We start from the raw sequence: 14,261 nt of genomic DNA on the forward strand, positions 1-14,261 counted from the left end.
GAGAGGGAGACACAGACTCTGAAATAGGCTCCAGGCTCTGAGCTGTCAGCACAGAGCGCGACGCGGGGCTCGAAGCCACGGACCATGAGATCATGACCTGAGCCGAAGTCGGCCGCTTAACCGACTGAGCCACCCAGGCACCCCCCTTTTTTTTTTTTAATTTTTAACATTTCTATATAAAAACCACAATAAACTCAAATGAAATACTAAATAATAGTCTTACAAACTGATCTCTCAAGAGAATAAAAACTGAAGTACGGTATTTTAAGAAATGCCCTTATCTTGATCAATCATTTCTGTTTTAACTGAAAAGACATCTGCCAGCATATGTTCTGGAATTTCTGAACCTGTGACTTTAAAGGCATAACCAAGTATTATCCACTTTGGCCAAACTTTGTCTCAAGGTATACAGCTTCTTAGAAACTGCATAAGGTCCATATTGCCAGTGAATAAAAACCCATCATAAACCTGATGTAAAAACTGGCTCACCTCAAAAGGGGGTGTCAATGTCCCCCTTTCCCCATCTGTTAATACACATCTGCATCAACTCTCCAGTTAAATGAGCCACTCCCAGAAGGTAATCAACAGGGGTGATTTTTAGTTTCCAAGTCCCAAACTGCTTATCCTGTGCATCAAAGGAGGGGGTCTCATTTTCTTTTCCATATTATTCTCTGGTAAATATCAATTATTTAATTTCATCCATATTGGTAAGTGATCATGTTCTGATGAGGTGTTGAAAAGAGATAATGTCCACATACTCCTTCAGTCCTATAGTAACGGCTCTATGGACTTGATGCATGTCTTGTCCTGAGAGCTCTTGAGCTACTTGTAACACCTTTTGTCTAATACCATCCAATTTAATTTCCGAGTCAGTCAGTATTTCTTCCATATCGGGAGAACTCGTAAGCCAATGGAGATGAAAAATTGTCCTTCTATGTTTAACAGTTATATCTCCATAAAGTTTCACAAGTCTCTCCTATTTGTCATGTTTTGCATCAAGTTTCTGCTGAAATGATTTGAAGGCCAATATCATAGGTGGAGGTGAATGAACATCCTTCCCTTCTCTTCTCTGGTTATGTGGGGAACTGTTATGCTTCCCTTTCTGAACCTCCTGATCCTTCTTTGCTGCTCATGTTGGCATGGCCTACAGTGAGATGAGCAGAGACTGAGGGCCTTGGAGCCAGTGGAGTGTGTAAGGTGCTGGCTGGAGAGCCTGTTGAGTAGCCCTCTGCAGCAAGCCAAGACAACGCAATTTATTAATTTACTGGTGTAAATAACACACACACACACACACACACACACACACACACACACTTGGCATAACTCCTAATGATATGCTGTATTCTTATGATGAATTTTGAAAACCAACCATATTAACTTTAGGAACAGTGGTAAATCTTGGTGTTCGGTTTTATGTTTAAAGACTAAAGGCTCTTGGTATTTAGTTTTATGTTTACTTGGCTAGGACTTATGTTGTGTTTAAATCTGCTCTAGCTGCAGATGTCAGAAACTAAAATTCCTTTTGCAGCTTTTGTCTCCTCTGTTGTCTTGGATTTTCCTTGAGACTCCTTTTTGAATAGGGTCTGAGTCTTACAATTCTTTTCAGCCTCAATTTCCAGGTAGCATATAGAAGCCTGTTGATGTGGCAGTAAGATGTGGGGCAAGAGAAATGTTCTCTAGTGGTAAGATCAAATTGGGTCATTTTCTGGTATGTCTATGTCCCTGAACTGTGATCTTCACAGGTGCTACTTAGCCTTTTTCTTTCTCTCTTTCTCTTTCTCTTTCTTTTCTTCTTTCTTTCTCTCTCTTTCTTTCTTTCTTTCTTTCTTTCTTTCTTTCTTTCTTTCTTTCATTTTTTTTCCCCCACCTTAGGGGACACAGGAAGGCTGGGGCCTGGAGGGCGGGGGATGGGTATTTCCCTTACTTCACACTGGTAAAATAATTTCCATTATGGACATGCCTTTATTAAAGAGAGAGATTTCTCTGAGCATACTCAAAAATGATACTTTCCCTTATCCCTGTTGTGGAGGGATATTTCTCAGATCTTCACGGTGAGAACCTGGCAAGGCCCCTGGAGGAAAAACTACAAAAGTGTAGGAGATCCTTGGGGCGGATTTTCCTGAAGTTTTTATATCTCAAGATAGTCAACACTAGCCTCTAGCAATTAGTCAACTGTCCTTTATGACTACTAATGCTGACTCAAGTGGCTGTTTCTGCTTCTGATAAACTATAAGCTTTGCATCTGATGGCTTTCTTTCCAATTTCTCAGGGCAATGGTTTGCCCTGTGGCCTTGATCATCTGATGGATCTAAGAGAGTTGGTTTGTTTTTGTTTTTTTTTCTTCAGCTTTTTGTGTGTGTAAGAGAGAGGGAAGGAGAGAGAGAGGGAGAGAGAGAGAGAGAGAGAGAGCAGGAGCACAGGAGAGCGGCAGAGAGAGAGAGAGAATTTTTTAAAATTTTTTTATCATTTTATTTATTTTTGAGAGACAGAGCATGAATCGGGGAGGGACAGAGAGAGAGGGAGACACAGAATCTGAAGCAGGCTCCAGGCTCTGAGTTGTCAGCACAGTGCCTGATGTGGAGTTCGAACTCAGGAGCCGTGAGATCATGACCTGAACCAAAGTTGGACACATAACCAACTGAGCCACTCAGGGGCCCTGAGAGAGAAAAACTTAACCAGGCTCCTCACCAAGCATGGAGTCTAATATAGGCTCATCTCATGACCGTGAATTCATGACCTGAGCAGAAATCAAGAGCCAGACAATCAACCAACTGAGACACCCAGGTGCCCCTGGGGTGATGTCTTAAGAATCACTGTAAAATTTATGAGTTTTAAGTATAATATCACTCACATTTATAATTATTGCCAGAAAACTAAAGAAGAATTTAAATCTGAAATTAAATAAATCAAGATAACTTATCAAAAAATGTTTATTAAAATTTTACCTGCAGATTTTATTCCAAAACAAACTTACATGATGGCATTTTATTTAAACTTTTGAAATAGGAAGAATGCTAATTACTGTGGTATTTTTAGTTACATTGGAAAAGGTAGTACAGTAACAATCAGAACAATGTTTTGATAACATTTTGAAGTAGTTATAAAATGTGTCAAACGTTTTCTGATATAAATTTGAATTTTTGAGAAACAATAAACTTTTTAAAGACAAATACATCATATAAAGATAAAAAGTATTATAAACTTTCTAAATACTGAAAACATATATTTTTATTTCCTATGTTTTTATTCTATATATGTATGAAATGACTTTGTATATTAGATGTCATCTAAAAAATTCTCAGTTTGTTATATTTTCTCCAATATCTTTACAGTGTTATTATGCTAGTACTACTGAGAAGGTGATCTTAATATAATTAGTGTTCTATGAAAATAAAGTGAGATTCACAGATTCAAAATTATTTTCCTTCTAACATCCAAGAGTATTTGTTGAGGGTTTTTATCATGAATGTTATAAAATGGATGTTATAGTTTGTTAAATGCTTTTTCTGCCTCTATTAAAATGATCATATGGTTCTCATCTTTTCTTTTATTAATTTGGTGTGCCAGCTTGATTGATTTGTGAATAATGACCCATCTTTGCAACCAAAGAATAAATCCCTCTTGATCATGATGAATAATTCTTTTAATGTATTGTTGGATTCAGTTTGTTATTATTTTATTGAGTATTTTTGCATCCATGTTTATCAGTGATATTGACCTGTAGTTCTCTCTCATAGTGGAGTCGTTACCTGGTTTTGGTATCGGCATAATGCTGATCTCATAGAATAAACTGGAGGTTTTCCTTTCTTTTTTATTTTTTTGGAATAGTTTGAGAAGAATAGGTATTAACTCTTCTTTAAATGTTTAGTAGAATTCACCTATGAAGCCATCTGGCCCTGGACTTCTGCTTGTTGGGAGTTTTTTTGATTACTGATTCAATTTCTTTGTTGATTATTAGTCTTTTCAAGTTTTCTATTTATTCCTGTTTCAGTTTTGGTTCTTTATATGTTTCTAGGAATTTATCCATTTACACTAGGTTGTCCTTTTTGTTGGCATATAGTTTTTCAAAATATTATTATTATTGTTTGTATCTGTGGTATTGTTATTTCTCTTCTCTCATTTCTGATTCTACTGATTTGGGTCCTTTATCTTTTCTTTTTGGTAAGTCTGGCTAGAGGTCTACCAATTTTATTTCAAAGAACAAGCTCCTGGTTTCACTTATTTGTTCTACTGTTTTTGTTTTTGTTGTTTTAGTTTCTGTATCATTTATTTAGGCTCAAATCTTTATTATTTCCTTACTTTTACTGGCTTTCGGCTTCATTTTTTTAGAGGGAACATATATCAACATAATAAAGTCCATATACAAAAAACCCACAGCTAATATCGTCCTCAATGGGGAAAAACTGAAGAGTTTTTTAGGAAGAGGACAAGGATGTCCACCTTAACCACTGTTATTTAACACAGTACTGGAAATTTCTAGCCACAACAATCAGACAACAAAGTCTGATGGCTGTCAACAAAAGACAAAGGTTAGTTGGCCTGTCATTTTCAAATAGTTAAAGCTTAATTTCTTCCTTGCCAATTTGGATGCTTTTATTTCTTTTTGTTGTCTGATTGCTGTGGCTAGAAATTTCCAGTACTGTGTTAAATAACAGTGGTTAGAGTGGACATCCTTGTCCTCTTCCTGACCCTATGACCCAGCAACAGCACTGCTAGGGATTTACCCAAAGGATACAGGAATGCTGATGCATAGGGGCACTTGTACCCCAATGTTTATAGCAGCACTTTCAACAATAGCCAAATTATGGAAAGAGCCTAAATGTCCATCAACTGATGAAAGGATAAAGAAGTTGTGGTTGATATATACAATGAAATACTACTTGGCAATGAGAAAGAATGAAATATGGCCTTCTACAGCAATGTGGATGGAACTGGAGAGTGTTATGCTAAGTGAAATAAGTCATACAGAGAAAGATACCATATGTTTTCACTCTATGTTTCACTCTTCACTAAGTTTCACTGAGAAACTCAACAGAAGACCATGGGTGAGTGGAAGGGGGAAAAAAGTTACAGAAAGGGAAGGAGGCAAACCATAAGAGACTCTTAAAAACTGAGAATAAACTGAGGGTTGATGGGGGGTGGGAGGGAGGGGAAAGTGGGTGATGGGCATTGAGGAGGGCACCTGTTGGGAGGAGCACTGGGTGTTGTATGGAAACTAATTTGCCAATAAATTTCATATTAAAATAAAATAAAATAAAATAAAATAAAATAAAATAAAATAAAATGCAAAAAAAGAAAGAAAAAGAGAAAAGAAAATGACATGACAGTCTATGTAGAAAACCCAAAGGACTCCAACAAAAGTTTGCTATAAGTGATACACAAATTCAGTAAATCCACAGGATACAAAATCAACATACAGAAATCTATTGCATTCTATATACTAATAATGAAGCAGCATAACAAGAAATTAATCAATCCCATTTACAATTGCATCAAAAACAACAGGGTAAGCTTTAGGGGCTCGGTTGGTTAAGTGTCTGACTCTTGATCTCAGCCAAGCTCTTGATCTCAGGGTTGTGAGTTCAAGCCCTGCATCACTGGGCTCCATGCTGGGAGCAAAACTTACTTTAAAATGAGAGAGAGAGAGACAGAGAGAGATACCTAAGAACAAACCTAACCAAAGAGGTGAAAGACCTCTCTCTGAAAATTAAAAAAGACAGATGAAAAAAATTGAAGATGATGTAAAGAAATGGAAAAAATATTCCATGCTCATGGGTGACAATAAAAGATATTGTTAAAATGTCTATACTACCCAAAGCAATCTACACATTCAATGTAATCACTATCAAAACATCAACAGCATTTTTCACAGAGCTAGAAGAAACAATCCCAAAATATATATGGAGCCACAAAAGACTCCAAATAGCCAAAGCGATCTTGAAATGGAAAAATCAAAGCTGGAGGCATCACAATTCTGGACTTCAAGTTGTATTACAAAGCTGTTGTGAACAAGACAGTATGGTACTGGGGCACCTGGGTGGCTCAGTCGGATTGTCTGACTCTTGATTATGGCTCAGGTCATGATGCAAGGGTTGTGGGATTGAGCCCTGCATGGGGCTCTGTACTGAGCATGAAACCTGCTTGAGATTCGCTTTCTCTCTCCCTTGCCTCTCTCCCCCACTAATTTGCTCTCTCTTGCTCTCTGTTTAAAATTAAAAAAAAAAAAAAAAAAAAAAAAAAAAAAAAGACAGCCTGGTACTGGCACAAAAACAGAGACATAGATCACTAGAACAGAATAGAAAACCCAGAAATGAACCTACAATTATGTGGTCAATTAATCTTTGATAAAGCAGTAAAGATTATCCAATGAAAAAAAGAGTTTCCTCAACAAATGGTGTTGGGAAAACTGGACAGCAACATGTTAAAGCATAAAACTGAACCATGTTTTTACACCAAACCCAAAAATAAATTCAATATGGATTAAGACCTAAATCTGATAACTGAAACCATAAAAATCATGGAGGAGAACACAGGCAGTAACCTCTTTGACATAGGCCATACCAACTTACTAGACATCTCCTGAGGTAAGGGAAACAAAGGAAAAAATAAACTATTGGGGCTTTATCAAAATAAAAAGTTTCTGCACAGTGAAGGAAATAATCCACAAACCTAAAAGTCAATCTACAGAATGGGAGAAAATATTTGCAAATGACATATAAGATAAAGGGGTAATATCCAAAATACATAAAGAACATATCAAACTCAATACCAAAAAAATAAATAATCCAATTAAAAAATTGGCAGAGGACATAGATATTTGTCCAAAGAAGACACACAGATGGCTAACAGATACATGTAAAGATGCTCAACATCACTCATCATCAGGGAAATACAAATCAAAACTACAGTAAAATATCACTTCACACCTGTCAGAATGGTTAAAATCAACAAAACAAGAAACAACAGGTGTTGGCAAGGATGCAGAGAAAGGGAAACACTCTTGCACTATTGTTGGGAATTCAAACTGGCACAGCCACTCTGGAAAACAGTACAGAGATTCCTCAAAAAGTTAAACTAGAACTACTCTTTGAACCAGCAATTGCACCACTAGATATTTACCCAAAGGATACAAAAATAGTAATTCAAAGGGATACATGCAACCCGATGTTTATAGCAGCATTATTTACAATAGCCAAATGATAGAAAGAGCCAAAATGTCCACTGGCTGATGAAAGTGTTGAATCACTACATTATACACCTGAAATTAACATTATCCTGTATGTTAACTAACTGGAATTTAACTAAAAACTTAAAAATAAATTAATTAAAAAGCAGTCTGACATCTCTTATTTTTATAATAAATATGTTCTAAACATAAAGCTTTTGAAGATACTTCTAAAATGCGTATTACCATTTTTTAAATATTTTTCTTTTTTTAAATCCTGACTCTACTTTCTGAATACTTCTATAAATTTCAATAGTCTAAAGTGAGTATCTTGTCTAGTCATCAACCCAATTACATCATCTTACAGGAACTTATGTACATGCATACAGTGATATGCCTTCAAGGGCAGATGATTCTACCTGTATTGTTTATTACGCTTATAGACACAAAGTATCTTCTGAGTCAGAAATTTCTAGTTAGCATTTTTTTAGTAGACAATGAAATAAAAAAAAATAATTAAAACAGTACTTAGAATCAAGACTGGTCTCTGTGTAATCCTTTTGCTTAGTATCTAGTTGTGTTCATTTGGCCCAAGCAATGTTCTACTCAGTCCTGTTTTCCCTATGAAATAACAATTATACTATATGTTCATTCAGTTTATTTAACTGTAAGAATTAAATAAAATGTGTTCAAGAGATTAAGTTGTGTAAATAGGGAAACTGACTGAATTTGCCAAGTATAGCTTTTTATAGCGCTCCCAAACTCACCAATTATGCATACATTAATATTGCTGAGATGATTAAGAGAACATGTGAAAGCACATAAAAAATTACAAAATTCTGAAAAATAACTGATGCCATTTTCTTAATCATGGGTTATGTTACTCAGTATATTCTGTGCATCTACATTCCTTTGATTTTGAATCAACTTTTAAATAACTTTACAAAAGAATTCTCTAGTTCTAGCCATGAATCCTGATGGAATAATATCTTAACCCCAGGGGAATGGAAATAAATCAATCTCCTTCCATTTTAATGATGAGAGGACCAACAATTTCTCCAAAAGCAGTTACATTTGCTATACTAAAAATCATGTGTGAGGTTTATACAAAAAATCCTTATTTCTAGCACACTGGACCAAAATAGATTATTTTAGAACTAAAATTTCTCCACACTATATAAATCGAATTTCAATTTAAATTCATTCTAAGCCCATCTATAACTTTTAGATCACTGCTTTTGGGGAGTGTTGATGCAGAAAATCACATTATTTAAAGGGAAATGTTTTAAGATAACTTTAATTTTAAAACGCAAAATCATATATCTTAACAATAGATACTGGATAGGAAGCTTATCTCTATACTCTAGGAGTTTTACATTTTCCCTATCTTCTTATAAGTCAGGGCATTCATTTAACTAGTCAATGTAAGATGTAGTAAAATTCCTGGCTACAATTTATTCACAACCGTTTGAAGAAGAATAGTTGATGGATTGATATATTCTGAAATTGTGTACTGAGCTAGAAGAAAACAAATCTGTAAAATATATAAACCTTTTGTCAGGCTTTACAAGTTCAAAACCATTTGAAGCTTTTCTACATCATTCCTGATGTTTAAATACCTGTGTGATGACATATTGAGGTTAGAGTTCTCAATGAAGCAGCGCTGTGTATTTGAAAGCACTTGCATTGATTTTATCACTAGATAGCAACAATTTGACAACTGATGGATTATAGGGACCACAGTCCATTAACTCTACATGCCTATCTGTTATTAGTAGACTTTTAAAGTCTCCTTATTTTTTATCTGCACTTTTGATATTTCCTTAAAAAGGCACACTTTTATTTGAGCAATATATTTTATGCTCAAGAAATCAATGATATTAATTACATAGAGTAGACTTAAGTAATATGTATCCAAATCGACTGGCATGTCTTAGTACTTTATTTTAACCAATAACATAAAATAAATGTTGATTCCATAAAGAGACAGCATTGATCTTTATTTTCTGCTGAATTCTTAGTTCTTAATAAATCATTCTGTTTATTGATAGTATTGCTGGGCATGTGGGAATTGTTGGTTGATATGTCATTAACAAATCTCAGAAGGCTAAATCAACACTCTATAATGTCAGTTGAATCTTTAACACAGAGAAATTCTTTTATAATAATATGATTTATTATAAATAAATCTAAGGAGGCTGAAGAAACATTTTAAAATCATAATGTTAGGACATTTGAAAATCTTAACGTTTGGTAAGCATGGAAAGCAATTTATTCTATAGCTGATAGTTTTGATAGCAGTTTGATGGCTCTTTTTATACTAACTGCACTTGATATAATGAAATCCACAGGATCTAGTGAGCAGGGAGTCAAATTTATATGCCATAGAGGTATGAATAGAGATTCAAGTACTAGTATTTATTAGCTAAATTTCTCAATCTTTCTAAGTCTCAGTTTTGTTATCTGTAAAGTAAGAATAATTAGACTTACCCTGTTGTAGAGACGTAGATACAGTCTGAAGAGGACATAAAGTAGATTCTCAGCAAATGCATCAAACATTGTACAGACCATAGTTTCAAGCAAAACTAATTTGGACATTTGATGTAACTGACAGATGTAAAAACAGGATCAGATAAGAAAGAAAGCAGACTTTTTGTCACAGAGACAGTTAAAACTTCATGAAGATCCAAAGGAAATTTGATGTATGTGGCAGCACAAACCTTTCTTAGCTGAATGATTAGATTAAATCCCAGGAAAATTCTGTGTTACATTACATACAAAACAAAACAAAAAATTAGGGTGCTACACTTTCTCTAAATTTCAGACAACAGATTTTAATAATCTGTTAATTGGGGCGCCTGGGTGGCTCAGTCGGTTGAGCAATCAACTTTGGCTCAGGTCATGATCTCACGGTTTGTGAGTTCGAGCCCCACATCGGGCTCTGTGCTGACAGCTCAGAGCCTGGAGCCTGTTTCAGATTCTGTGTCTCCCTCTCTCTCTGCCCCTCCCCTGCTCATGCTTTGTCTCTCTCTGTCTCAGAAATAAACATTAAAAAAATAATAATCTGTTAATTGAAGAGGTGAGATTAATGATATGTAAGCAAGCAAGCATTATATAAGGGAACCTGATGTATTTTTAATCTGTTCCTTATATTAAAATAACTGTAACAAAACCCTATTATTAGCAATAAAATATAGTTTTAATATTAGTCTGAACACAGCATATGTGGTTATGTAAGTTATTTAAAGATAAAATTACATATAAATGTTTTATGTAAAAAGACATGTGAATCTCAAAAGTCTTATGAATTGTGAGTTAATATTAAAAATCAAGTCATTAGGAAAGGTTTTTTTTAATGTAATTTTCAATTAGAAAAATATTTTTAAACCATAAATTATGGGTGCTTTGATGAAAAGAAGACCAAACAATTTGACCACAAACAATAGAAATGTATAGGTCAAGACAAGCCAACCAAAAGTATTTTTGTTCAAAACAAAATTGAAGGACAGAAGCACATGGGTGGCTCAGTCAGTTAAGCCTTCAACTTCCGCTCAAGTCATGATCTTTTGGTTCCTGAGTTAGACCCCCACCAGGCTCTGCAATGACAGCATGGAACCAGTTTGGGATTCTCTTTCTCTCCCCCTCTCACTTAGCCCCTCCCCTACTTGCGTACATGTGTGCATGCTTGCTCTCTCCCTTGCTCTCAAAACTTAAACAAACAAACAAACAAACAGTTTAACAGTTTATTGAAGGACAAATAGGAAACACAATAAAATATTCTCAACAAATGCTATATGATAATTTCTTATGTAGACTATATGTAATTTTCTAAATTAAGAACTCATAGAATTCATAAGTGATGATAATAAGATTTCTCCTCACAATATTATATACTAAGGACAACTAAGGACAAGAATGCATTTTTAAGTAAATATCTAATTAAACATCAGGAATTATCATTCTCAAAAATATTTCAGATATTCTCAAAGGGATGCATTACAAAAAACTACTGATCTATTACTTTATTGTTGAATCCACAAATATTTTCTGGTAACATGGTTTAATTGAAAAAAGATAATGCCAATGGAATAAATACCTTGACACATTGCTGGGAGTAGTTTAAAATGTCACAATTCTGGAAAACAATCATGGGCTTTAAACATACTCATGTTAACCAGGTAAGTCCCATTGAAAATCACTTCCAAATGAAATAATTCCATATATTTGAAATATATGTTTTTGTTAAATAATTATTTAATAACAAACAACATATTAATGTATTTACTAGTTCTAGGTAACCTCAATTCCTTGAGGAAATAAAGGCAAAATTTTGAATTAAAATTTTGAGGGAAAAGACAAATATCCTAAACATTATGGTTTTTTTAATTCTTCATTTGTTTTGTGGCATATGCCAAATTATCCCATTACCTGATTTTTGTGCCTCTTTTTCAAAATGACATTAATTATATAGTGAATAATATATATGATTTTTAAAAATAATTCATACTCTTTCATAGAGTGGCAATGTAACTACCTTGTATGTTCAGTTTGTGTCCTACTAATGATTTTTTTTCAAAATTTATCATAGTCAATAATACATTATTCTATTTATTAAATGTAATTATTTACTGAACATTAAGTTTTGTTAAGTTCACATATACAGCTTTATGTTCAACTAATGTAGAGGGAAAAATAACTGGAGAAAGAATACAATGACTGATAGTGTTTGCTGATAAAATCTATTTAATGAAAGAAAGTCTAATAAAAAGGAGGCAAACATTGAATTTCTATTCTAAAAAGGTGCTAAAGTTTAAATAGTTGATTTCTAGAGATCTGTTTATGAACTAGTAAAATACAATGAATATTCAGTCACCTTTATAATAGGTGGAAAAACAGAACTTTCCTGAAGAAGCATGTTAACAATCTTGTAATTCCTTAATATATCAAGAAATGATACAGACACAGAAAGTTTACTTCTTTCATATTGTTATTCCTTATTAGAGAGAAATTTAATCACTTCCCCAGGGTCACTTTTAATAGAAGTTCCTGTCTACCACATAACATACTTGGGTTGGAGGTTTGGGAAGCTTTTTCCAATCTATCCTGTTTGAATCTACCTCATTAAGTTATCTTTCCATCCACAATGACTATGCTCCCAACTGAGTTGAAGCACATGTACCCCAAGTGAATGACACTTTCCTCTACTTTCATTATGTCCCAAATTCAAGTTACCATTATCTCTCACCAAGAATGGTCTAACAGCTATTCATACTACCTCCTTGCTTTCACGCATGCCCTGTCATGATCTGTCTTCCATAATGACACCAGAGTAATTATCTGGGAATAAAAATAAGATTATATATATCATTCAAATGCTTAAAACACTCCAAAGACTTTGCACTGCATGTAGAAAATATGCAAACATTTTAAGTTGGCCTCACAGTCACTACATGATACAACTCTGACTTCTCTAAATTCATCAAGTACAAACACCTTAATTCCTCGTGAGCTAGTCCAGGGTTTAACTAAACAAAACTAGTCCAGATTTAACTAAACAAAACAAAACAAAAAACACTGAAGAAAGAAAGAAAACATGAAGTTAAATTTAAATTTTAGATTTAAAAAAAACCTCTTTTCTAAGTATAAGCATGTGCCATACATTATTAGTTGGGATATAGTTCTAGGGAAAAGACAGAGACAGAGACAGAGACAGAGAGAGAGACAGAGAGAGAGACAGAGAGAGAGAGAGGTATTTATCTTTTCATTTAAAAATCAGTTTCAACTGAGTGCCCTGTATTTTATCTAGCAACACTAATTCTAGCCATCCCAAATTCTTTTATCTTCCTCAAAACTGTCAAACTTATAAATGCCACAGAGTTTTTGAACATGATCTTCTCTGTATCTGAAATGTTCTTTCTCCAGGTTTTCACATATAACAAATGTTAAAGTTTAAATTAAGCCCCAAAATAAAACATATGTGAAAATTCAAAATAGTGCTAAATAGCCATATACATTTTTTTCAAAGATTAGAAAAGCTAGTTTCTCAAAGTCTAGGACCACTCCATGGTATCAAACATATAAAAAGGAATATACACAGGGGAGATCATTCTGGATTATCTGGATAGGTCCAATGTAATTGTGAGGGCCCGTACAAGAGAGACCCAGGAAGAGTCAGAATCAGGAAGAAAGCAAAGTAATGACAGATGCAGAGATTTGAGGAAGTTTGAAGGTAGAGGAAAGGACCCAAGCCAAGGAGTACAGTCAGCCTGTAGGAAGTCAGCCTACTGCAGGGCATCTGTAGGGCTCCCCTGGGAACCTTCAGAAGGAACCAGCTATGCAGATACTTTGATTTTAACCCCATAGGACTCAGTCCTCAAGACTATAAAAGAATAAATTTGTGTAGTTTTAAGTCATTAAATGTGCGGCAATTTATGTTAGTGACTACAGGAAACTAATAACACCAGCAAACTCATAGTCCCTGTTCTTTTCTCATTACATTTTCCGAACTAAAGCAGTCCTGATCTCGGGGGGAAAATAGCTGTTATTTCCAAATCATGGTCACAGTTTATGTTTTACCTTTGGATATTCTAATTAGTAAATTTTCAACTTAGAGTGAATTAAAGTTTACCTTTGCCCAAAATAGATCAGGAAAGTCATTGGATTTGCAAGTATACTCATAGATTCCTAGAGGTGAACTTATTGATCAAGGACTGTTCCTTTTAAAGGTACTTTATTCACGTTTGTCTTAAATTTGGCATTCAGACAGCACTCTAGTTAAATTAAGTCTCACTTAATCATTCTTCTTTATTACCCTGAATTTATTTTAAAATTTTTGTGGGGACAGTGGTTTCAACCTTCAACCCATTTTTAAAACAAGTATGATTAAATATTTTGGAATCTCTTAAAAAATAAGCTAAGCAAAATGCATTAAACCTTTTTATGTAGGCTTTGAAACAGTCCTGTTGACTAGAGAAAGTGCTTTTAGGCACTCCTTAAATGATATATAGTATGTGTATTTCTCCTCAGAAATCAAGCCACATAAAATACATGCATCTGGTAGCCTCTCTCCTCTGTTGCTAAGAGACAACAAATTATG

General features: G+C 34.3%; 1 pseudogene; it reads right to left on the minus strand.

Annotated features, from left to right (window-relative positions):
• Positions 1-264: 264 nt before the first annotated feature.
• LOC132685759 (translin-associated protein X pseudogene) lies at positions 265-1,308 on the minus strand (annotated as a pseudogene).
• Between the last annotated feature and the right edge of the window lie 12,953 nt (positions 1,309-14,261).

The sequence above is a fragment of the Panthera onca genome, chromosome F1 (genome assembly GCF_046562875.1).
Source record: "Panthera onca isolate mPanOnc1 chromosome F1, mPanOnc1 haplotype 2, whole genome shotgun sequence".
Classification (NCBI taxonomy): Eukaryota; Metazoa; Chordata; class Mammalia; order Carnivora; family Felidae; genus Panthera; species Panthera onca.